The sequence below is a fragment of the Nycticebus coucang genome, chromosome 19 (genome assembly GCF_027406575.1).
Source record: "Nycticebus coucang isolate mNycCou1 chromosome 19, mNycCou1.pri, whole genome shotgun sequence".
Lineage (NCBI taxonomy): Eukaryota > Metazoa > Chordata > Mammalia > Primates > Lorisidae > Nycticebus > Nycticebus coucang.
Window position 1 is genome coordinate 60,508,634 of NC_069798.1, and position 15,667 is coordinate 60,524,300.

A 15,667-nucleotide genomic window follows, 5' to 3' on the forward strand; every position below is an offset into this window, starting at 1 on the left:
ATTAAAGACACAGCTCCCTTCACCATACCCTCAAAGAAAATGAAATAGCTAGGAATATACCTAACAAAAGAGGTGACTGACCTCTATAAAGAAAATTATGAAATCCTAAGAAAGGAAATAGCAGAGGATATTAACAAATGGAAGAACATACCATGCTCATGGCTGGGAAGAATCAACATTGTTAAAATGTCTATACTTCCCAAAGCTATCTACAGATTCAATGCCATCCCTATTAAAATACCCACATCATACTTTCAAGACTTGGAAAAAAGGATTCTGCATTTTGAGTGGAACTAGAAAAAACTCCGCACAGCTAAAGCAGTTCTTAGTAATAAAAGCAAAGCTGGGAGCATCAGCATACCAGATTTTATGCTGTACTACAAAGCCATAGTGGTCAAGACAGCATGGTAATGGCACAAAAAAAAAAAACATAGACATTTGGAATCTAATAGAAAACCAGGAAATGAAACTAACATCATACAACCACCTAAACTTCCATAAACCAAACAAGAACATACCTTGGGGGAAAGACTCCCTATTCAATAAATGGTGCTCGGAGAACTGGATATCCACATGTAAAAGACTGAAACTGGACCCACACCATTCTCCACTCACAAAAATTGATTCAAGATGGATAAAGGACTTAAATTTAAGGCAATAAAAATCCTAAAAGAAAGCATAAGAAAAACACTGGAAGCTATCGGCCTGGGGAAATCCTTCATGAAGAAGATTGCCGTGGCAATTGCAACAACAAAAATAAACAAATGGGACTTCATTAAACTGAAAAGCTTCTGCACAGCTAAGGAGACAACAACCAAAGCAAATACACAACCTACACTATGGGAAAGGATATTTGCATATTTTTAATCAGACAAAAGCTTAATAACTAGGATCTATAGAGAACTCAAATTAATCCACATAAAAAGACAACAATCCCATATATCAATGGGCAAGAGACATGAATAGAAATTTCTCTAAAGAAGACAGATGAATGGCTAACAAACATATGAAAAAATCCTTATCATCCCTAATAGAGAAATGCAAATCAAAACCACCCTGAGATACCATCTAACCCCAGTGAGAATGGCCCACATCACAAAATCTCAGAACTGCAGATTCTGGTGTGGATGTGGAGAGAAGGGAACACTTTTACACTGCTGGTGGGACTGCAAACTAATACAACCTTTTTGGAAGGAAGTATGGAGACCCCTCAAAGACTCCAGCTAGACCTTCCATTTGATCCCGCAATCCCATTACTGGGCATTTATCCAGAAGGAAAAAATCCTTTTATCATAAGGACACTTGTACTAGACTGTTTATTGCAGCTGAATTTACAATCACCAAAATGTGGAAACAGCCTAAATGCCCACCAACCCAGGAATGATTAACAAGCTGTGGTATATGTGTACCATGGAATACTATTCAGCCATTAAAAAAAATGGAGACTTTACATCCTTCGTATTAACCTGGATGGAAGTGGAAGATGTTATTCTTAGTAAAGCATCACAAGAATGGAGAAGCATGAATCCTTTGTACTCAATTTTGATATGAGGACAATTAATGACAATTAAGGACAGGGTGGGGGTGGGGGGAAGGGGAGAGCAGAGAGAGGGAAGGAGGGATGGTGGTGGGATTTTGGTGTGTGCCACACCTTTTGGGGGCAAGACAGGATTGTAAGAGGGATTTTACCTAACAAATGCTACCAGTGTAACCTAGTTTCTTGTACCCTCAATGAATCCCCAACAATAAAAAAAATTGTTTAATAATAAAGTTTTACCTTTTTTCAGGTAAGGTGTGAAAATAGAAGTGTGGTATCTCGGACTGAATTATATACTCTTTAAAACATATTCTTTGAGTAGTTGTGATTATACAGTGCACTCTAAATACCAGTAGGGCATATTACAGGATAAGGTGCACGCTGCACACATAAGTTGCAACAATACATGTGTACATGGACGTGGACCTCCAGGGAGTCTGCTAACTTGCAGCAATATGAATATTCAAAAAAGTTTGTTGACAATTATGTAGCACATATTCTGCAATGGCTGAGTGTGGTATCAGAGTGAGGGAGATTGAAAATTATTTAAGTATATTGATGTTTTAGGCACAAATATATACTATAACTATTGCTGTTCTCTTATATTTAAAGTGGAAACTTCCAAATAAAACCTACAGATAGAACCTCCAGTTTCCTCACTGAGATTCTGATAATGTATAAAAGAGTGTAAAAGAATTATTTTACCTGACCTGGTCCAAATTTCTAGTGTCTTGGCATTTCAGTTCTGATCTTTGTTTTTGTTTTTATTTTATTTTATTTTTTTTATTAAATCATAGCTGTGTACATTGATATGATCATGGGGTATCATTCACTAGCTTTACAGACCGTTTACCAAGTTTCACATATACCCTTGTAAGATGCACCACTGGTGTAATCCTACGAATCCCCTTCCCTCTACCCACCTTCCCCCCCCCTTTCCCCCTTCCTCCTATTCTTAGGTTGTAACTGGGTTATAGCTTTCATGTGAAAACCCTAAATTAGTTTCATAGTAGGGCTGAGTACATTGGGTACTTTTTCTTCCATTCTTGAGATACTTTACTAAGAAGAATATGTTCCAGCTCCATCCATGTAAACATGAAAGACGTAAAGTCTCCATCTTTCTTTAAGGCTGCATAATATTCCATGGTGTACATGTACCACAATTTATTAATCCATTCATGGATCGATGGGCACTTGGGCTTCTTCCATGACTTAGCAATTATGAATTGAGCTGCAATAAACATTCTGGTACAAATATCTTTGTAATGATGTGCTTTTTGGTCTTCTGGGTATATGCCCAGTAGAGGGATTACAGGATTGAATGGCAGATCTATTTGTAGATCTCTAAGTGTTCTCCATATCTCTTTCCAAAAGGAATGTATTAATTTGCATTCCCACCAGCAGTGCAAAAGTGTTCCCTTTTCTCCACATCTGCGCCAACATCTCTGGTCTTGGGATTTTGTGATATATGCTAGTCTCACTGGAGTTAGATGGTATCTCAAAGTAGTTTTGATTTGCATTTTCTGATGATTAAAGATGACGAGCATTTTTTCATATGTCTGAAGGCCGCATGCCTGTCTTCTTCAGAGAAGTTTCTCTTCAAATCCCTTGCCCAGCCTGCGATGGGATCACTTGTTCCATTCTTGCTAATGCGTTTGAGTTCTCTGTGGATTCTGGTTATAAAACTTTTGTCAGAGACATAACCTGCAACCATTCTGAGGGCTGTTTGCTTGCTTTACTTACGGTGTTCTTGGCTGTGCAGAAGCTTTTTAGTTTGATCAAGTCCCAGTAGTGTATTTTTGAAGCTGCTTCAATTGCCCGGGGAGTCCTCCTCATAAAATACTCGCCCAGACCGATTTCTTCAAGGGTTTTTCCTGCACTCTCCTCTAGTACTTTTATAGTTTCATGTCTTAAGTTTAAATCTTTGATCCAGTGAGAGTCTATCTTAGTTAATGGTGAAAGGTGTGGGTCCACTTTCAGTCTTCTACAGGTTGCCAGCCAGTTCACCCAGCACCATTTGTTAAATAGGGAATCATTTCCCCACTGAATGTTTTTAATTGGCTTGTCAAAGATTAAATAACGGTAAGTAGCTGGAATCATCTCTTGGTTCTCTATTCTGTTCCAGACATCTACTTCTCTGTTTTTGTGCCAATACCATGCTGTTTTGATCACTATTGATTTGTAGTGTAGTCTGAGGTCTGGTAGCGTAATTCCTCCTGCTTTGTTTTTATTTCTGAGTAATGTCTTGGCTATTCGAGGTTTTTTCTGATTCCATATAAAATGAAGTATTGTTTTTTCAAGATCTTTAAAGTATGACAGTGGAGTTTTAATAGGGATTGCATTGAAATTATATATTGCTTTGGGTAGTATAGACATTTTAACAATATTGACTCTTCCCAGCCATGAGCAGGTATGTTTTTCCATTTGTTAATATTTTCAGCTATTTCTTTTCTTAGAGTTTCATAGTTCTCTTTATAGAGATCTTTCACATCCTTTGTTAGATAAATTCCCAAATATTTCATCTTCTTTGGCACTACTGTGAATGGGATAGCGTCCTTAACTGTTTTTTCAACTTGACTGTTGTTGGTATATATAAAGGCTCCGATTTATGAATGTTGATTTTGTAACCTGAGACGCTGCTGTATTCCTTGATCACTTCTAAAAGTTTTGTAGTAGAGTCCCTAGTGTTTTCCAGATATACTATCATATCATCTGCGAAGAGCAAAAGTTTGATCTCTTCTGACACTATGTGGATACCCTTGATCGCCTTTTCTTGCAGTGGCTAAAACTTCCATTACAATGTTAAAAAGCAATGGAGACAATGGGCAGCCTTGTCTGGTTCCTGATCTGAGTGGAAATGATTCCAATTTAACTCCATTCAATATGATACTGGCTGTGAGTTTGCTGTAGATGGCCTCTTTCAGTTTAAGAATGTCCCTTCTATACCGATTTTCTTAAGTGTTCTGATCATGAAGGGATGCTGGATATTATTAAAAGCTTTTCTGCATCAATTGAGAGACTCATATGGTCTTTGTTTTTTAATTTGTTTATGTGCTGGATTACATTTATAGATTTGCATATATTGAACCAGCCTTGAGATCCTGGGATAAAACTGACTTAGTCATGATGTATAATTTGTTTGATGTATTGCTGGATTCTGTTTGTTAGGATCTTGTTGAATATTTTTGCATCTATATTCATTAGTGATATCAGTCTATAATTTTCTTTTCTTGTTGGGTCTTTTCCTGGTTTGGGGATCAGGGTGATCTTTGCTTCATAGAACGTGTTGGGTAGTCTTCCCTCTTTTTCTACAATTTGGGACAGGTTGAGTAATAAAGGTACTAATTCCTCTTTAAAGGTTTGGCAGAATTCAGACATGAAACCATCTGGTTCTGGGCTTTTCTTTTTAGGGAGGTTTTGTATGGTTGATGTTATTTCCGAACTTGATATGGGCCTGTTCAACATTTCCTCTTGATTCTGGCTAAGTCTTGGAAGGTGATGTGCTTCCAAGTATTGGTCAATTTCCTTCAGATTTTCATATTTCTGAGAATAAAGTTTCTTGTAATATTCATTAAGGATTTTTTTGATTTCTGAGGAGTCTGTTGTTATTTCATCTTTGTTGTTTCTGATTGATGAGATTAGACATTTTACTCTTTTTTTTCCTGATTAGGTTGGCCAAAGGTTTATCTATTTTATTGACCTTTTCAAAAAAACAGCTTTTTGATTTATTGATCTGTTGTATTATTCTTTTGTTTTCAATTTCATTTAATTCTGCTCTAATTTTGGTTATTTCTTTTCTTCTACTGTGTTTGGGGTTGGAATGTTCTTCCTTTTCCAGTTGCTTGAGATGTCCCATTAAGTTGTTAACTTCCTCTCTTTCCATTCTCTTGAGGAAGGCTTCTAGTGCTATAAATTTCCCTCTGAGAACTGCTTTTGTGGTGTCCCAGAGGTTCTGATAGTTCAGGTCTTCATTGTTGTTTTGTTCCAAAAAATTGGTAATTTCTTTCTTAATCTCATCTCTGACCCAGCTATCATTCAGCATAAGGTTATTTAACTTCCATGTTTTTGTATGAGTATGCAGATTCCTGTTGTTACGCAGCTCAAGTTTTATTCCATGGTGGTCCGAGAAGATGCATGGAATAATTTCTATTCCTTTAAATTTACTAAGGTTAGACTTGTGACCTAAGATGTGATCGATTTTGGAGTAAGTTCCATGGGCTGATGAGAAGTATGTGTACTCAGTTTTGTTGGGATGAAATGTTCTGTAGATGTCTGCTAAATCCAAATGTTGGATGGTTAAGTTTAAATCTAAGATTTCTTTGCTCAGCTTCCTGTTGGAGGATCGATCCAACACTGCCAGAGGAGTGTTGAAATCTCTGATGATTATGGAGCTGGAGGAAATCAAGTTGCTCATGTCTGTTAGAGTTTCTCTTATAAATTGAGGTGCATTCTGGTTGGGTGCATAGATATTAATAATTGAGATCTCATCATATTGAGTATTACCCTTAACAAATATGAAGTGACCATTCTTGTCCTTCCTTACTTTTGTGGGTTTAAAACCTATTGTATCTGCCAATAAAATTTCAACACCTGCTTTTTTCTGATTACCATTTGCCTGAAATCTGGATGACCATCCTTTCACCCTGAGTTTGTATTTGTCTTTTAAGTTAAGATGTGACTCTTCTATGCAACAAATATCTGGCCTGAGTTTTTGTATCCAATCAGCTAATCTATGCCTCTTTAGAGGACAGTTTAAGCAGTTCACATTAATGAAGAATATTGATAAGTCTGGTGAAGTTTTGGGTATTGAGTTTTTCAAAAGTCCAGTGGGCATTTTTAATCCTTTCGCCAGTGTGGAAATTGGAGTTTGATCCAAAGTTTCTGAGTGAGTTTACTTTTGTGGTATAGGATTGGGTTGGTCATTATGGAGAATAGGTCTGAGAATATCCTGAAGAGCTGGTTTTGTTATGGCAAATTTCTTCAACATATGAATGTCATTAAAGTATTTAATTTCTCCATCACAAATGAAACTCAGTTTAGCTGGATTCAAGATCCGGGGTTGAAAGTTATTTTGCTTTAGGAGATTAAAAGTCAGTGACCACCCTCTTCTGGCTTGAAAAGTTTCAGCAGAGAGATCTGGAGTCATTCTAATATTCTTCCCTTTGAACGTAATGGTTTTCTTTCTCCTGGCAGCTTTGAGGATTTTCTCCTTCATATTAACTTCAGTGAAGTTAATTATGATATGCCTGGGGGATGTCTTATTGGGGTTGAGTCATGATGGGGTTCTGAAGCTGTCCGCTATCTGAATTTCAGAATCTCTAGGCATGTCTGGAAAATTCTCTTTCGTAATTTCATGCAGAAGGGCCTCTGTGCCCAGCAAGGCCACTTCATCTGTTTCTGGAACCCCTATGATTCAGATATTCGCCTTCTTCGAATTATCCCAGAGCTCTCGGAGAGAATGATCTGTTTTTGCTGTCCATTTCTCTTCCTCTTTGAGAGTTTGGGAGTGTTCAAAGGCTTTGTCTTCGATGTCAGAAATCCTTTCTTCTGCTTGCTTCATTCTGTTGCTGAGGGATTCTACTGTATTTTTCATATCTTTGAGGGCTGCAAATTCTTGCTTCAGTGTGTCTAAGTCTTTGGTGGTTTTGTCTTTAAATTCATTAAATTCTTGAGACAACTTTTGAATTTCTCCTTGAATTCCTAATTCCACTTTGTTAATCTTGTCTGCAATCCAAATTCTGAATTAGATTTCTGACATCTCAGCCAGTTGTTTATGAATGGGATCTTCAATTGCATCTGCCATATCTTTCCTTGGGGGGGTTGATCTATTCTGGTTATTCATGTTACCAGAGTTTTTCCGCTGATTCCGCCCCATGGTTGTTTTACTCCCTCTGATTTTTTCCCTTGGGGCTTTGTTGAGGGCCTGTACAGTGTTGTGTCCTGAGAAACTGGGGCCCAAAAATATGGAACGCTTCACGAATTTGCGTGTCATCCTTGCGCAGGGGCCATGCTAATCTTCTCTGTATCGTTCCAATTTTAGTATATGTGCTGCCGAAGCGAGCGCCTGACCTTTGTTGAAGTGAATAATTCTTCATCTTACCCTATTCCCAGTAGGCCTGATTCATCAAATCTCTCCCAATTTTCCTTACTCTGTTCGAGAGTGAGTTAATATTACATTTTTTAATTATGTTAATTATTTTCAGATATTCCTTGCTCTGTGCACCTGAAAATGCAGAATTTGACCTTGGGAATGCTCATTCTAAGACTTTGTAAAATGGCGGCTATTGAACAACAGTCTTACCTAAGTTTGTATATATTATCTCTCAGGTGGTTCTAACTACAACATCTGGGGGTGTCCAACCTGCAGCATGTGGGCCACATGCAGGTTATGTGAAGACTGTTTTGGTAACTGTGGTGTTGGATACCATGAAAGTTTGCATGGACCTTTTTTGAACTCATTATCTGCCATTAGTGTTGTGTATGTAAGGTCTGCCCCCAAACAACTCTCTTTCTTCCAACGTGCAGCAGAAAAGAAAAAAGATTGGAAATCCCTGTCCCAATTTCTTAATGAGAAAAACATTCTCAGTGAAGGCTTCATTATTTCTCTACTCACTATATTTCATGATATCTTTCATTTCTCTGATATATTTCCTAGCATCAGTCCTTCCCTAAAGTATATGTGTTAAATAAGTCTTCTGTAAACTGGAGGACCTGAAACAAAATGTGTAGTGAATCTGGCTCTGACAACATGCATACCATTTACAAAAGCATTTACGTGTGATGGATTTTCAATGGATCAAGATTGTTGTGTTCAAAATCTTTTATGTTTTCATATGAGACTTCTTTTTCTTGTTTTGATCGAGTGTAACCATAATAAGCTTCCACTGTTGAAAGCAGTTCAGTTCAATTAATTCCCTGTGTGGTGTGATGTCACATGCTAGGAATGGGGCTAAGAAGAAACAACCCTGGGGTCATGCTATTCTGACATCTTAGGCCCATCATGAGTGGCCTGGCATGTAATAGTGTTTATTTAACACATGTGAAAACACACACATAACATTTATACACCTACATATCAGAGAAAACTGAAGTCAGACAAATTAAGTTGGTCAGCTACTAACTGGCAGAATTAGCACTGGAATCTAAGCATGCGAGACCCCTGAGTTTTTATTTTTTGAAGCTATAATTGAATGTTAGTGACCAGCACAGGGAAGGTTTATGATATGCATACAATTAAAATGAAAGAGTAAAGTCTGGCTTTAATGGACAGGGAAAATGATGTAAGAACAATAGAAACATTTTCTTGAAAGAGCTGGAATTGACCTGATATCCAATCATAGTGCTATTGGATGACAATGTGTGAGGTAAGGAGCATCCACAATTTTACCCTAAAAACAAAAGGAAAATCAAAGGCAGAGCATAAGGAATGTAAGATGGCTCATGTGTTATATGCTTAACATATAATAGTTGAGCCATTTGGAATGAGCCGCAGGCATAGCATGCCCTTTAGAAACTTGGCTCCACTCAACAATTCTTAGTGTGCTACTGGGAGAAGTTAATTCTACATCTGTAAGAAATTAGAATCTTACTTTTTCACCATTTATTGAGCTTCTACTTGTTTCAGACATGAGGGTTGGAGTGTTATATATTTTATGTGAATTATTAATACTTTGAAAACAGCTTTAGAGAGTCTAAACAGTTAATATGGAGCAAACTTCAAGGAAAATATTCACTATATCATAATTTAATATGCTATGTTATTAATTTTTTCAGCACTCCAGCTTAGGCATGTGAAGCAAAATCATTGTATCAATACAGGGATATTTAATCTTAGCTCCACCTCATATCAGGTGTTATGATTCTGCATAACATCTCTTTATTTCTTCATCATCATAAAATGGAATTAATAAACTCACAAAGTTGAAGCATATTAAGTTATACAAGGGGCATGGCATCTGACCCCATACTCAGCCCACTCAGCCGTTGGTAGCTCATTTTCCCCTTCAATGGATTGTAAATATAATGGTGTAAATAAAATGTGCAGGTGTCCAGAGAACCGAAGTTCAAAGTAGGCTGGAGAAATGGATAAAATAGTATAAAATTATGATTCAATTTTATGATTTTTTAGTAGACTTTGAAAGACCTGTGACATTGTCTTAAGGAAAAATCCAGAATAAATGTGTATATGTGAGTGCGTGTGCATGTGAGAGAGAGGGCAGAAGAAAGAGAGAATTGGGGCTGTTGATACAATATAATAAGGCAGCAAAAAACAGCAATATTTACTCCAAATAGGATCTGATTACAGCCCAGGGATTGATGGTGAAATATTCAGGGTATTTCCTGATAAAGTTTGGTTGAAGTTTACTTGTGGGTAACCGAGACTGCTGAGTACACTACCCGTCTCTATCACTCCTTATCCCAGGGCAGCTTTCACAGAGAAGTTGGGCACTCTGAAGACTTAATGGTTATTCCCCTATCTCATAGTAGGTTGAATTCATACCCAAATTGACACATTTATTTTAACTCCTTGAAATGGCTACTTCTTTTGCTAGCTCTGATGGCTATCTATGTGCACACTCCATTAAGAAGTAATACCAATGTAAGTACAGAAATGATCCTACAACGCATTAACATTCTTAAGGCATATATTTATACCTACTCCCAGAATGGTTCATTATATGGGTACCTCCATAACAGGATAGTTAAATGTGGCAGGGTGTTTTCAAAAAAACATAATAATTCAAGTATTGTCAACCAGATGTGCTGTGTTTTTGCATTAGATAAATTTTACTTCTTTCGTCTTTCTCTGAACATTAGAAATGTCACCACCTTTGAAAAGGTCACCTCAACTTTAAATTAGTCAAGAATGAAGAAAAAAATTACTCTAGAATGTCTTTTTTAAAACTATTTGTCTTCTAAAAGGTAAAACACTTGTGAAAGGTAATCTAATTTGATGGGAAGAATTTTGCTCTTAATTTTGACTTTCACATAATCCAAAAGAAAATCAATTACCAATGTTCACCATTCCCAGTATAATTGATCTGTATACATTTTTAACTTCTTAAAATTAGCATACCTTAAGCCAGTAATACCATAGGAATACAATTTTAAACTTGTCCTCATACATTTAAATTAGCAAAACTGCTATTATTTGCAATAGAACATGCCTCGCATAATACATTTTCTAATAGATTTCCTTTACTTACTGGCTTTCCCCCAAGCCCACTGTTACATTTATTGATATAACATTTACTTTAGAGTTCTGCTTATTTTTAATGTGTTTGTTTTCTCTTTTAGAGATTCATACTGTGATCTGGAAGTAAATGGTATCATTTTTTATGAATCAGTGCTTTGGCTTTGTATGAGTCACATATACATATTAAGGTGATTTTCTGTGAAATTCAGGAGTTATACTTCTTCACACATGCAATTGTCTCCATATCCCTCTTTTTTTTTTTGGCTGGGGCTAGGTTTGAACCTGCCACCTCCGGCATATGGGACTGGCGCCCTACTCCTTCAGCCACAGGCGCCGCTCATCTCCATATATCTTTATGTCAGCATTGGAAAAATTAGCAATTTTCACATACAAATGGTAGTTTCTTTTTTTCTCAATGTTCTGAAGTAGAAACATTTTAAGGGCAGTCACATCTGATTAAAATAAAAACTATCCAAATTCATGATGAACTGTGTTTTTCTAAGTGCACCGTTATCATGGGCAAGAAATCCTATTATATTAATAGGTAGATCTAATAGCTCCAGTAGCAGTCCTATTATGAAGGATTCTACCAGCTTTCCTTTTTGTAATAGAACCTTTGAAATAAGGATTTGACATAATTTTACTGGTAGGGTAAGTTAAAACAATTTAACTTATTGTCAAATGCATAAATTCTCTGATATCTCAGGGGAAAGGAGCTTGTCCTACAATAGAGAGAAAAAGGAGAGGAAGCTTTCATTTCTTAAGTCTTCCTTGTCTCCAATAGGACACCAGACTGTGGTGAAGATAATGAAACTGTATCTCAGTTCTGAGCAGCACAGCCATAGAGAATAACAGAAGATGGAGCATTGGCTGCCTCTTTGGACCTCAAACTCCAGATGGAAAATCAAATAGTCAAGTGATGCCCCCTTAGTTCAGTTACCCACACACTATACCAGCCATTATTCTGTGAACCTGACCAAATGATTAAACCCACAAACTATAATTAACATTATATACAACTTACCAGGTCTAATTGTATGTAAGGAACTATCACTGGTACATCTCGAATCATGGTCAATCTCTAGATGCTCATTTCTAAGAAATATGCTAATCACTTTAGCTGAGCAAATGGTCTTGGTGACAGTTACATGCAAGCCTCGTTCAAGACATCTGAGACACAGTAGAATAGCAATGACTCCTTTGAGTGCTTTTGTTACTAGCTGTTGATTGGGCCCATGCTCTAACTCCAAGGTAGGATTCACTCTAAGCTAAATACGCTAGGCCTGTCTTCTATTTGAGAATATCAGCTTCTCTGAGTCAGATGGATACATTACTTTCTTTCTCTGGTAGATGCACCCTCTGTTTATTAAGAATCTTATTTAGAAGATGTGTAGGGCCATGGTTCCTGGGAAACACTATGAACCATCCCTGTAGAAAGAGCAGCTATGGAGATCCTTTCCCATTATCTGTGTACTAAAGCAGGGGTGCTGCCTGTTAGTTTCAGTCCTTAGCTGTTAAAATTCAGGCATGTGCCTGTGTCCCAGCTGCTCAGAGTCTGAGGTGGGAGGATCACTCAAACACAGAAGTTTGAGTCCAGCCTGGACAACAAAGCAAGACTCTGCTCCTTAAAAGAAAAAAAAAGTCTTGATAAAAACTGCCTCACAAGCTTTTCTTCACTATTGTGAAAGGAGTCGACCACATTGGTATGTGTTTGACACATGCCCACTAGCAGATTTAGTCTTACATTTGAAAACACAAGAGCACAACTGTGTGAAGTAAATGACCATGAAGATAATAACCTTGCAAGAAAAATGGTCTTATGATTCCACCTTCTGTGCCTTGGAAATGAGGGACAGACATTTGCTGGGATCAAATAATTGAAACCAAGGATGCAAATGCCCTCTACCACAGTGAAAGTTACAATAGGTAAATGGATTGTCCTTTGCTACGTAGTAGGCGGGGGGAAGAAATCCAATTAAAAGGTGCCCACTTTTTATTTTTAAAGGATGTTTACACAGTCACCAATATTTATAGGTTAATACCTTGAAATTGTTAATTTTCTTTCATCAGCTTCAAAAGCTGGAAGCAATAAAAGGGATAGAGAATGGGTGAGTCTTCCCGAGTTTAGGATTCTTTCTCCACTGGCCCACGGGAGGCTCGTCACATGAATTCCACTGCTGAGCGTATCACCCTCCAAGGGCTGTCAACCCACATCTGCTCTCTCTCTCTCACCTTTTACTGGCGACAGCATTTGTACAAGTGAAAATAAAATCAAGTTTGAAGTAAATAAGCTGAAAGGGTGGTAGATTTTGAGGGGTAAATACACAGACTCATCTTTCCTTGCAGTATGTCAGGGAACAAATCTGTTTTCTCTGAGTATCTGAATCTTTCTCCCAGGAGGAAACCAGAGTCAACACCCCCTTGTTCTAGTCCTAACCCAATCATGTAAAACCTGAATTGCTGCCTACATATCAAAGTCTGAAGCTGCACACGTGCAGAGCAAAGAGGCTTAATCTGAGTTCCGTTTACTGATGCACCTTCTATGTTCTGGGGTGCACTTGTTAAGTAATAAAGAAAAGAAAGGTGTCTTGAAAAATGTACTGTTTTCAATTTGTATGTGCCTTAGAGATGAGCTATATAAAAAGAGAGCCTTCTTTGCACAGCATACTAATAAAGCTGTATTTGTCTGGCAGCTGATACGTTTTCTCCCTGTGGAATCAACACTGTTCTGTGAGGGTAGGTGATGAGAGAGGGTTTGGGTTTCTTTCTTAGTGAGAAGGACTTTGATTAGGAGTTATGTGGAATACTACCATTTAATCTTAAGTAGTCCCACTTATATTCTTTATGCTTTTACAATAGGATTCTACATGTACTATAATTTCATTGCAGTTATTAATATGTACGTTTTCATTGATACAGTAGCAGAGAATTATTGAAAATATTAATTTGTTGTCTTTTAAGAAATCTCAGAAAAGTTTCTTCGATTCATAAGACACAGTAAAGAAGTTTTAATAGATGTGGAGTTGAGAAAAAAGCTCCCAAGGTGGCAAGTCTAAACATTTTTGAAAAGGTAATACCAAATTAACATGTATGTAAATAGATGTTTAAAAGGAATTCAAAATGAAAGTAGGTGAAAGAATGTATATTTTGTAGAAGGGAAGTAATAGTTGATGTCTGTCAGGAAGCCAGGTAGTATTGCCCCTATCAGGATCCTTCCTGAAGTTACTGTTGGGCCGGTAACGAGGACCCACTGATAGATGTCATGCTAAATGACATGTAGGTGTCCCCCACAATGCCCAGTTAGTCTTTCTATTTTTGGTAGAAACAGGGTCTCACTCTTGCTCAGGCTGGTCTGGAACTCCTGAGCTCAAGCAATCCATCCACTTCAGCTTCCCAGATTGCTGGGATAATAGCCATGAGCCTGACTGATCAGCTTTTTTAAGAGTCAAAGCGATATGAGGTCCTTCAATAATATTATGTGTATTGTTCTTATAATTGAAATTATTAGTATCCAAAGTTCAAAAATAATAGCAACAGAGATTTATAAAACTTCTGTTTATAAAAGTATTCTATATCCATCACTTCATTTGAACATCAGGAAAGTCCTTTAGCGTTTTATACTGTTTTACACTCATCAGAAGAAAAAAGGATGTTTGAACAGTTAGATTTGACAAAGACCACACAGACTGTAAGTGTCCGAGCAAAGATTTTTGACACCTGCCTATTCTGGAAATAGCACCCACTTACATTGGTAGCAATTGAAGGATTGGATTAAAGAAAGCGGTTTAATTCCCTGGACACCTTATTTTTCAAATCATTTTAAGAGCAACCTCACATGATTCTTAGCATTTTTTCTGTTTCCCTTTAACATCAAAATGTGTCACCTATTTTATATGCATTATAAGATTGTTTTATGATGTTCTGCAAATTGTATTGTGTCCTTCAATGAATGTTAAGCTCATAGTAGGCTCAGATGAAACCTATCCCTTCATTACTAACATTCCAGAAGCTACTCTAGTGCTAACAACATAGCAGATTTTAAGACTTAGATAAACATGTGAAGGTTAATTCAATAATTTAGTCCTCTTCTCTCTGGAATTTTTTTCTGGAAAATACGATGACAGACTAATACCACACTCTAGGTTACTGATGTTTGCTTAATTGATCAATTCTGCCAAGTGTGTTAAAAGGTAATAAGATATATTTGTAGAGAAGATACTTTCTAAATTACAGCAAAGCTATTTTTTTTTTAATGCGGATGAAATCAAAATTCTACTGGGATAAGTAGAGGCATAATGTTATTTAAGGAACCACGGCTTAAAGGATAAATGGCAATTGTTTGAATGGTCTCCCTGCTGTGTTACAACAGAGTTAGGACTTCATCAGTGAGTTCTACACCAAATATTTCAGTCCTGAAAAACAATTGAAGACCAGTGGATCTATATGAGGAACATATTTTTCCTGCAGTGCTCCTTTGGGGACTATCTCTACAGCTTATTTGTGATGATTAAATGTTTATATGGAATTTCTAAGATGTTTCTTGGCTTCTATTTATCTTCCTGCAGCCTAATGTATGTACTGGGGGGATTATTTCTGATGGGAGTTTTACAGTTAGCTATTAATTCTTATGTTGTCTTGTGATGCTGCTTTCTTTCTGGTTGTTCTTATGTTGAAAAAACTTTTTCTTTTGCTGCTTATGGTAATTGAGATAAAACTTATCCTTTTAAAGTACTCTGGGTTGGATCAATATGCAATGAAAATGCTCAAAATTAATGTGAGAACATAACTGATCCTCTTGATATATTCTAATAAGATTTCTGTGTGCACATGTGGCTATGAGGTTTCTTGCATTATTAAACCATCATTATATAAAATAAGAATAAGAATTGAAAGAAGACAGCAATGGCAGGTTTCCACACAGGGCAGAAGTCTTA

At 37.0% G+C, this 15,667-nt stretch overlaps 1 non-coding gene across 1 annotated transcript; it reads right to left on the reverse strand.

The window, feature by feature from the left end:
* Positions 1-7,494: 7,494 nt before the first annotated feature.
* Positions 7,495-7,601, reverse strand: LOC128572256 (U6 spliceosomal RNA). Its single transcript, XR_008376148.1, has one exon. It is a non-coding gene; the product is annotated as a U6 spliceosomal RNA (small nuclear RNA).
* Between the last annotated feature and the right edge of the window lie 8,066 nt (positions 7,602-15,667).